The sequence below is a fragment of the Carassius auratus genome, chromosome 27 (assembly GCF_003368295.1).
Source record: "Carassius auratus strain Wakin chromosome 27, ASM336829v1, whole genome shotgun sequence".
NCBI classification, from domain to species: Eukaryota; Metazoa; Chordata; class Actinopteri; order Cypriniformes; family Cyprinidae; genus Carassius; species Carassius auratus.
Genome location: NC_039269.1, coordinates 2,473,800 through 2,484,061, shown reverse-complemented (window position 1 = coordinate 2,484,061; position 10,262 = coordinate 2,473,800). Strand labels below are relative to the sequence as shown.

At 40.3% G+C, this 10,262-nt stretch overlaps 1 long non-coding RNA gene and 1 pseudogene across 1 annotated transcript; both read left to right on the top strand.

Annotated features, from left to right (window-relative positions):
* The first annotated feature begins 833 nt into the window (after positions 1 to 833).
* LOC113046337 (uncharacterized) lies at positions 834 to 2,996 on the top strand. The gene is made up of 3 exons (XR_003276066.1): positions 834 to 935; positions 2,564 to 2,665; positions 2,837 to 2,996. It is a non-coding gene; the product is annotated as an uncharacterized LOC113046337 (long non-coding RNA).
* A 5,858-nt stretch (positions 2,997 to 8,854) lies between these two features.
* LOC113045074 (E3 ubiquitin/ISG15 ligase TRIM25-like) lies at positions 8,855 to 9,957 on the top strand (annotated as a pseudogene).
* The last annotated feature ends 305 nt before the right edge of the window (positions 9,958 to 10,262 follow it).

Genomic DNA, 10,262 nt, shown 5'->3' with positions numbered 1-10,262 from the left:
TTCACTGCAGAGCATCCATTGATGAGCCTGAAAACATGCAACAGCAATATTTGATAAAAGCAGTTGGTCACAGCTGTGTGTGTGTGTGTGTGTGAGTGTGTGTGTGTATTTATCTCACAGGTGAAAGTGTGTGTGTAGCGTGAGTATGGTCTGCGTCGTGTGTGTTTATCTCTCAGGTGTGTGTGTGTGTGTGTGTGTGTGAGAGAGAGAGAGAGTCTGGTCTAGACGTCGTGTGTGTTTATCTCTCAGGTGTGTGTGTGTGTGTGTGAGAGAGAGAGAGTCTGGTCTAGATGCCGTCTGTGTTGATCTCTCAGGTGTGTGTGTGTGTGTGTGTGTGTGTGTCAGCCGTTGGTCTGATCTTCTCAGCGGTTTCACACTGAAGCAGGATCTGAAACAGAAAGCCGTGAGTCTGACATTTGGAAACACCACACACAAAAACAACAGTTACTGCTGCTTTAGCATCATTCATGTACTGTTACAGGTTTAGGATTCTTTTGAATTAGTTCTAGTTATTAAAAATGTAAACATTTCTCTCTTTTTCATATTTCCTATTTACACTTTAAATTTAAAGTTCTGGTAGTTTGTTGTGTTTTGTCAGCTTTTATCATTTTTATTTACTATTTATACATTTTTAGTTATTATTATTATTATTATTATTATTATTATTATTATTTAGCTGTAATTATTTAATGGCGATTTATTTAGTACTTCAACTCAAACGAAAATGAAAAATGTTGCATGGGAAACTAGCTGAAAAAAGTTAACATTTAATTAAAGCAACAGAATTTTTAGTTGTTTTAATGGTTTTAGTTATCAATAATAATCCTGCTTCAGAAACACAAAGAAGATTAACAGACACACGTGTGAACAATCACATCATCAGATCTGAGGATGAACATGGATCAAGCGTCACTCGAGCAACTACATGTCTGATTGTGAGTACTGAACAACTTCACTAAAATATGTTAAATGAGTTTTCTTGCTGTAACTTTTGGAATAGTTTTGGAATAGCTTTTTTTTAAACATTTTTTTTCCTGACTGATTATTAATTTAAATTCGGGGTTTTCTATAAATATTGATTAGCATAAGATAATGATGGTTTTGTATGAATATGCTTCATCAGAAGGCATGAAAACAAGTGCAGATAGTGTAGACGGGTGTAACACACTGGTAAGTGCACACCTGCTCACATTAAACCACCAACATCAGCCGTGGACATCATAATGTGTGCATCATACACACAGCATAACCATCCTGATCTCTGCACTCTCTTTGTTAAAGTTCCCATTTGTGTCACCATCCCTTCGAAACTGTGAACAAAAAAAAAAAAGACCTTTCTATATATTTTTTTTTTTTCATTGGAAATATCTAAACATCCTTAAATCATCTCATTTGCTTGAGATGCAAGATAATTGAAGATATGAAGTCTTGTTATCTCAGAAAAAAACATTACATGTGCTTAAAACATTATAATAAACATAACATTTCTACCAGTGGTACAAATATATCTTGATTTATGAATCTTTAGATGCCTGTGCTGGAAAACAAGAGTAACACATTACAAGTAACGCAAGTTAGGTCACTAGTAAAGTAAAACATTACTGTTTAACTTGAGTTACTTTTACAAATAATTAACTCAGTTACTTTGTTTCTCCTGCATTGATTGACAGCTCTGATGTTGCCATGGTGACAGAAATCAGGAGTAAAGGTCATGGAGTGTGAAATTCTGGTCAAGCTTGCACTGTGTCAATTATGTTTAGACACTGCCTCCAAAACTTTCATCCGTCATTAAAAAATTAATTCAGTTTGGATTTTCTGTGTTTTTGCATCCGCAGCAAGCGTTTTGATCGGAAAGAATGAACAATAGGAAAAAAAACTGATATGAATCTTTCAGACTCTGTGTGCAAGGATCTTAAGATCAGAGTGTTGTGTGTGAACATGATCTCACTAATATGAACGTTTACTCATCTCACTGCACAAAAACAAATATCATATCACTTCTTTGATCAAATAAAATCAAATTATGTATTTTTTTCCGATTTTCTAAATATATACTTCTATACTTCTAAAAGTACTATATTTTTTATGTAAAACATGCTTATTTTTATGCTCTATTTAACATTTCTTTAAAAAAAATAATAATTCCAGTAGGTTCAGACAGCCAAAACCTAAAAATCTGGTGGATTTGTTGACATCTGGTGGCATGTGATGGTATAAAAATATTACTACTATTCATAGCCACTTAATGGCAGTAGTTTTAAATGTTTTCTTTCTCTCTCTCTCTCTCTCTCTCTCTCTCTCTCTCTCTCTCTCTGTGTGTGTGTGTGTGTGTGAGAAAGAGAGAGTGGTTGTTCGACACATTGAGCATGTTGTATAGACTCACCCCTTCATGTATGTGTGTGTTTGATCAGCATTTCCTGAAGAAGGAATTTAAGAGTATTATTTTTTTTATATTCTTCTTTTTTTTCACCACTTAACTTTGTTGAATTTAGTCCTCTATTTTTTTTATTTGTGTGTGTGTGTGTGTGTGCGTGTGTGTGAACATGAATGTGATTGATAACAGACACACACTCATTTATTACACTGATGAAGGCTGAGGATGAGGTTTGTAATAAACGCTGATGTTCATCACTCCGATCTCCTCTGACCCTTCACTAATGAGCAGGTATTTCATCTTTAGAGATCAATAATGATCACATCCCGTCTGATATTAATATCCATGAGCCTTTGACCTCTGTCATCATCAGTCTGCAGGCCTGTGATTGGCTGATCATCACAGTCTGTTTGTGTTTAATGGTTTATTTGTAATTCTGCTGTTAATGTGTATGCTCTTCAGAGGAAGTGAACGCTGCTGGCGTCACCAAACAGGAAATGACCGTGTGAGACAGGAAGCAGAACAGGCCTCGCTCTTACCCAACGTCCTGTGAGCTGACAGAGAAGAGGAAGTGGGGAGGAAAGAGGAAGCAGCGTCCATGTCACATCCTGTCTATCTGCCTGCGTCATGTGACGGGTTTTATCTCTCTCTCTCTCTCTCTCTCTCTCTCTCTCTCTCTCTCTCTCTCTCTCTCTCTCTCTCTCTCACACACACACACACACACAAACTCACAAACTCACAAACTCACATTTCATGGCCATATATCCTTCAATAATTAAGATATTTGTTCAGTACTGAGAATTGTAACTATGAAAGATATTTTTGGGCTATATATTAAATCTCAACTAACAAAGAACGTTCTCACAACATTCGGTCAAGGTTTTCTGAAACAAAAAATATCTGAAGAATTTTACCTAATTGCTAGTTTTACTTGATCTTAGTGCTGCGTTCGACACCATAGATCATGACATACTCATAGATCGATTACAAAACTATACAGGTATTCAAGGGCAGGCTCTAAGATGGTTTAGATCCTATCTGTCTGATCGCTACCATTTAGTTTATTTAAATTGGGAGTCATCTCATTTATCGTCAGTAAAATATGGAGTGCCACAAGGATCTGTCCTAGGTCCCCTTCTATTTTCAATATACATGTTGCCCCTTGGTAATATTATTAGAAAATACGGAATTAGCTTCCACTGTTATGCTGATGATACTCAGCTATATATCTCAACGAGACCAGATGAAACTTCTCGAATATCTAAGCTAACAGAGTGTGTTAAAAATTTAAAAGATTGGATGACAAATAATTATCTCCTATCAAATTCCAATAAGACATAGATATTACTTATTGGATCAATAAACAGTACAAAGAGTCTAGTAGACTACCATTTGCAACTAGACGGATGTACTGTTACTTCCTCTACAGTCAGAAATCTGGGTGTTATATTAGACAGCAACTTGTCTTTTGAAAATCATATTTTCCATGTTACAAATACAGCGTTCTTCCATCTTAGAAACATTGCCAAGCTACGAAACATGTTACCTGTTTCTGATGCAGAAAAGCTAGTTCATGCATTCATGACCTCTAGACTGGACTATTGTAATGCTTCTTCAATAAACAAGCTACAGGTCGTCCAAAATGCAGCAGCTACTCCACTAAAGGAAGTAGAGCTTTTTCGATTTACATCCCTTGGTAATGAGGATTTATACATGGTCCAGTCTGGATCCACAACACCTGAGAAGAGATGATGCCCACCCCTCAGAGGATCTCAGATGATGCTGACCCTGAAAGAACTTACAGAACTAACGGACCCACTTTATATTAAGTGGCCTTAACTAATATGTACTTACATTTTAATTAATAATTTAGTACAATGTACTTATTGTGTACATACATGTTTTTACATTGTACTTATATAAAAAAAAAACGACATGTAATTACATCTGTATTTAATTTCTGTAATTACATTTATAATTACACTGTTGACCCATACTTTACACCTTAACCCACCCTTAAACTTATCCATACCTCCAACCCTCTTCCTAACCTTACCCTTATCCCACCTCAATAGCAGCAAAAGTGTTTTACAATACAATAGTGAAAGTGAAGTGAAGTGAAAGTGACATTCAGCCAAGTATGGTGACCCATACTCAGAATTTGTGCTCTGCATTTAACCCATCCGAAATGCACACACACAGAGCAGTGAACACACACACACTGTGAGCACACACCCGGAGCAGTGTTCATCATTTATGCTGCGGCGCCCGGGGAGCAGTTGGGGGTTCGATGCCTTGCTCAAGGGCACCTAAGTCGTGGTATTGAAGGTGGAGAGAGAACTGTTCATGCACTACCCCCACCCACAATTCCTTCCGGCCCGAGACTCGAACTCACAACCCTTCGATTGGGAGTCCAACCCTCTAACCATTAGGCCACGACTTCCCCATGACAGGGATTACAATGTACATGTACAATATGAACACAATAAGTACATTGTACTTACATTAAAAAATAAGTACATAGTAGTTAAGGCCACCTAATATAAAGTGGGACCGGACTAACAAATATTGCTACAAGTGTGATTGCATCATATAATAATTGCTGTTAATAGTGTTCATCCTCTGGTTGACTACGTCTTGTATAAATTTTTCTGAAAATCCCTGTCATGGGCACATAAACTGACAGTCACCACTGATAAGTGACTACTAAATATTGTAGAAACTTAATTTTCTGTAAAGTTGCTTTGCAAAGTGGCCAGCTGTGAGATCTTGTGAAGTGTGTATCCAGCATGATCGCATGTTCTCTGTGTGATGGTTTGTTCATGTGAATGGAATGCTTTAAACTTTAAACTTTTCAAAATATGCTGTGCTTTATGCATTTGCCCACTACCATATTCACGTCATTTTCACTGTGTGCTGTATGTAAAATGAGTGTTACCCTGGTTTTATTTGAAAAATATGATTCACAATGCACACAAACTTTACAGAATACTGAGTGCCCTGTTGGTTACAGTGTTTAATTCCTTTATAATTATATTTTTCATTAAATATTTATTTATTTGTGTAAAATCCTTTGTCATCTAAATTATAAATATGTTAATTTTACTTTTTTTTTTTAATTTATTCAAATGATTTCAAATTTCTTAAATATTAATTAAAAAAAAAATTATATCAGCTTTATATCGACTATCATCCACCCTACATTCCAAGATATTGGCATCAGCATCGGCTTTCAAAAAAACAATATCACTTTACCACTATTCCAGATGGAGCAAAACAAGGTGGAATAAGTGAGGAATTGGCCACAACCCACCATGGTCAGAGAGCTGCAGAGATTCCTGGGATTTCCTAACTTGCATCTGCGCTTCATAGCCCATTATAGTCAAGGGTCAGCTCTACTGACCTCTCTCTTGGACACCTGAAGCCTAACAAGCATTTCTACACCTCAAATCCTCTTTCTGCACCACTCCAGCCCTCACCCATCTAGATCCAAACCATCAGTTTGTGGTGGAACTAGATGCAGTATTATACCATTGAAAGGGTTAACCCCCCGTACTCCATCCATGTGCGAACTTCTCCAATAAGATGTCTCAAACATAATTATGATATCAGGAACTGCGAGTTACTGGTCATCAAACTCACACTGGGAGTCACAGTGGTGACACTGATTGGAAGGAGCTCAACATCCCTTCAAAGTAATAACTAATCACAAGAACCTCAAATACCTCTGTGAAGCAAAATGCCAGGGTCACCTAGGGAGCCAACGAACCCTCTTGCTCCTCCAGAACAGATGCTGGTGGCCCAGCATGTTTCTGATTCTGTCAATGTTTGTGAATAATGTCCCTTTAACTACCCAGTCTTGTTAAATGCTCTAATGTACTACTATTGTAAGGAAGCAATATTGTACAGACACAAAAATATAATTTCATATCAGTTGACCGAGCAGGAGCACCTGAACATCAAGGCAGTGTCTCAGAGCCGCCAGGCATGCTGGATGTCATGGGAAGGTGTCACAGATATGCATTTATCATGGTGTGATCTGTGGAAGATCTCCCAAGCCAGGCTCAGTTTCCTGATTAGATCCAGCTATGACACTCTACCTTGTCCCAGAAACCTCAACCAATAGTTTGGTGCTAAAGACCGTTGCCCCCTTTGCAGTACTAGCAATGCAAGCCTCCAGCACATCCTGTCGGGATGGCGACACGATCTGGTATTGAGGAAACTAGTAGAGGTGGCAGAGTCATGCAGACAGGAAGCTAATAGTAGACCTCCCGCACCAACGAGAAGTTTGCAATCCTGTTTGCAAGGGCTGTGGAGAAAGTTAATCACCATCACCAGAGAGTGACATCTAGAGCCCTCTCATCTGGCAGGGAGTGGAACATGAGGGTTGACCTGGGGAGGCAGCTCCAATTCCCCAGAGAGATCGTAGAAACTTTGCTCCGGCCAGATTTGATCATGTGGTCAGAACCAACTAAGAGCATATTGTTAGTGGAGCTCACTGTCCCATGGGAGGAGGGTATGGAGGCCGCCAACGAGCAGAAGCATGCCAAGTATGCAGACCTAGTAGAAGACTGCAGAGAGGCTGGCTGGAAAGCCACCATAATATAATATATATAATAATATATACCACAAATAAGACAAGATCCATCAGTGACCAATTCTCCACACCGCAGACTGAGGACAACTTCACAATGACCGACGCACACTCTTTATCCTCCTTCTCCCCACTCTCAGAGATGGACGTCTCCAAAATTCTCCTGTCAAATCATCCTACTACTTGTCCACTTGATCCGATCCCCACTCACCTCCTTCAAGCGATCTCTTCTTCAGTCATACCTTCACTTACTGACGTTATCAACTCCTCTCTTCACTCTGGAATATTTCCCTTAGCATTCAAGCAGGCTCGGGTAAGCCCACTGATCAAGAAACCATCTCTAAATCCAGCGCTTCTTGAAAACTACAGACCGGTATCCCTTCTTCCATTCATTGCAAAGACACTTGAGCGAGCTGTGTTCAACCAGCTTTCTATGTTCCTTGTGCAGAACAACTTCCTGGACAGCAACCAATCTGGCTTCAGAAGTGGCCACTCAACTGAGACTGCTCTGCTCTCGGTTACTGAAGCCCTGCGACTAGCAAGAGCAGCTTCAAAATCCTCGGTACTCATCTTACTGGACCTGTCTGCTGCTTTTGACACTGTTAATCACCAGATTCTCCTGTCCACCCTAAGAAAGATGGGCATCTCTGGAACTGCTCTCCTGTGGGTTAAGTCCTACCTCTCTGACAGATCCTTCAGTGTGTCTTGGAGGGGTGATGTTTCAAAGTTACACCACCCTGCTACTGGGGTTCCTCAAGGCTCAGTACTTGGACCACTTCTCTTCTCCATCTACATGACATCTCTAGGATCTGTCATTCAGAAGCATGGCTTTTCTTATCACTGCTACGCTGATGACACCTAACTCTACTTCTCATTCCAGCCAGATGACCCGACAGTAGCTGCTCGCATTTCAGCCTGTCTGAGTGACATTTCTAGCTGGATGAATGACCATCACCTTCAGCTTAACCTTAAGAAGACAGAACTCCTGGTGATTCCAGCTAACCCATTGCTTCATCACAACTTCTCTGTACAGATGGGCTCGTCAACCATAACTCCTTCGAGGACAGCCAGAAACCTAGGAGTTGTGATGGATCATCAGTTAAGCTTCACAGACCACATTGCTACAACGACCCGGTCCTGCAGGTTTGCCTTATACAACATTAGAAAGATTAGACCCTTCCTGTCAGAGCAAGCCACCCAACTTCTTGTCCAAGCTCTTGTTCTCTCCAGACTGGACTATTGTAATGCTCTCCTGGCTCTTCCTGCATGTACTGTCAAGCCTCTACAATTGATCCAGAATGCAGCAGCGAGGGTTGCTTCAATGAGCCAAAAAAAGCTCATGTTACTCCTCTCCTCATCAGGTTATACTGCTACCAGTAGCCGCTCTCATCAAATTCAAGGTACTGATGCTTGCCTACAAGACGACCACTGGCACGGCACCAACTTACCTAAACTCACTGGTTAAATCTTATTTGCCCTCCAGACGTTTGCGCTCTGCAAGTGAATGACGCCTTGTGGTGCCATCCCAAAGAAGTTCAAAATCACTCTCACGGACCTTTTCCTGGACTGTGCCCAGCTGGTGGAATGACCTCCCAATCTCAATTCGTACAGCGGAGTCTTTACTCGTTTTCAAGAAACATCTAAAAACTCATCTTTTTCGCCTGCACTTAACCAACTTACACCAGCACTTTTCCTTTTCTTGTCTTTTCATTTAAAAAAAATACCTGGCTATGCGTTCTATACTAGACTAACTGAGACTTGTCATGGCACTTGTATACTGTTGTTGTTCTCTTGTTGACCTGATTGCTTCTATTGTTCTCATTTGTAAGTCGCTTTGGATAAAAGCGTCTGCTAAATGATTAAATGTAAATGTAAAAATGATCCCTGCCATCGCTCCGCCACCAGGAGATGTACTGCAGTTAAAGGAGTGAAACATCCATGATTGGTGGTCCCCAGCTGTTGACCCATTTTATGCCCAAGAAGTGGAGTACACCAGCACAAGGCACCGGTGGAGGTGCGTCAGGCAGCAATGTCCAGCAGGTCGACCATCAGCCTGTATTTCAATAACATTAGTTTGATCTCTAAATATGTTCATCTTACATTTATAGTAAATGTATTACTTTAAAAACAGGTGTGTCGAAACTCAGCAAGAATGTGACTACTGGAGCAGGAATGAGGAACTTGCTTTATAGACTTACAGACAAACCTGTTTTACACACGTCAATCAAACACAGAATCAGGGAATTATTTAAACTCATCAGTCCAGGGAAAGAGAAACTGAAGTGCAGTTGAGCTGTTGAAGGTTTGTGTCTCTGTGTTCATGCAGTAAAATGGCAGAAGCTAGAATTGCAGTGGATCAGGAGTTCATGTGTCCGGTGTGTCTGGATCTCCTGAAGGATCCGGTGGCCATTCCCTGTGGACACAGTTACTGTAAGATCTGTATTACAGACTGCTGGGATCAGGAGGATCAGAAGAGAGTCTACAGCTGTCCTCAGTGCAGACACACCTTCAGTCCAAGAACTGCTTTAGCTAGAAACACCATGCTGGCTGAAGTGTTGGAGAAACTGAAGAAGACCAGACTCTCTGCTGACTGTGAGGCTGGAGCTGGAGATGTGCAGTGTGACGTCTGTACTGGAAGAAAATACAGAGCCGTCAAGTCCTGTCTGGTGTGTCTGAACTCTTACTGTCAGAATCACCTTGAACAACATGAGAGTTGGTTTAAAGGAAAGAGACACAATCTGACTGAAGCCACTGGACGACTGCAGGAGATGATCTGCCAGAAACATGAGAAGATCCTCTAGGTTTTCTGTCGCACTGATCAGAAGTGTATATGTCTGCTGTGTACGATTATTGAACACAAAAACCATGACATTGTACCAGCTGCAGACCAGAGGACAGAGAAACTATTTTAAGTTAATACTCAGTAGTGATCCATTTATTTATTTATTTATTTATTTTTGCTGTGTAGAATCAAGTCATGTCAAGTCACCTTTATTTATATAGCGCTTTAAACAAAATACATTGCGTCAAAGCAACTGAATTGAATTCAGTGATGTCATCTCTGTTCAGTTAAATAGTGTCTGTGCATTTATTTGCAATCAAGTCAATGATATCGCTGTAGATGAAGTGACCCCAACTAAGCAAGCCAGAGGCGACAGCAGCAAGGAACCGAAACTCCATCGGTGACAGAATGGAGAAAAAAACCTTGGGAGAAACCAGGCTCAGTTGGGGGTCAGTTCTCCTCTGACCAGACGAAACCAGTAGTTCAATTCCAGACTGCAGCAAAGTCAGATT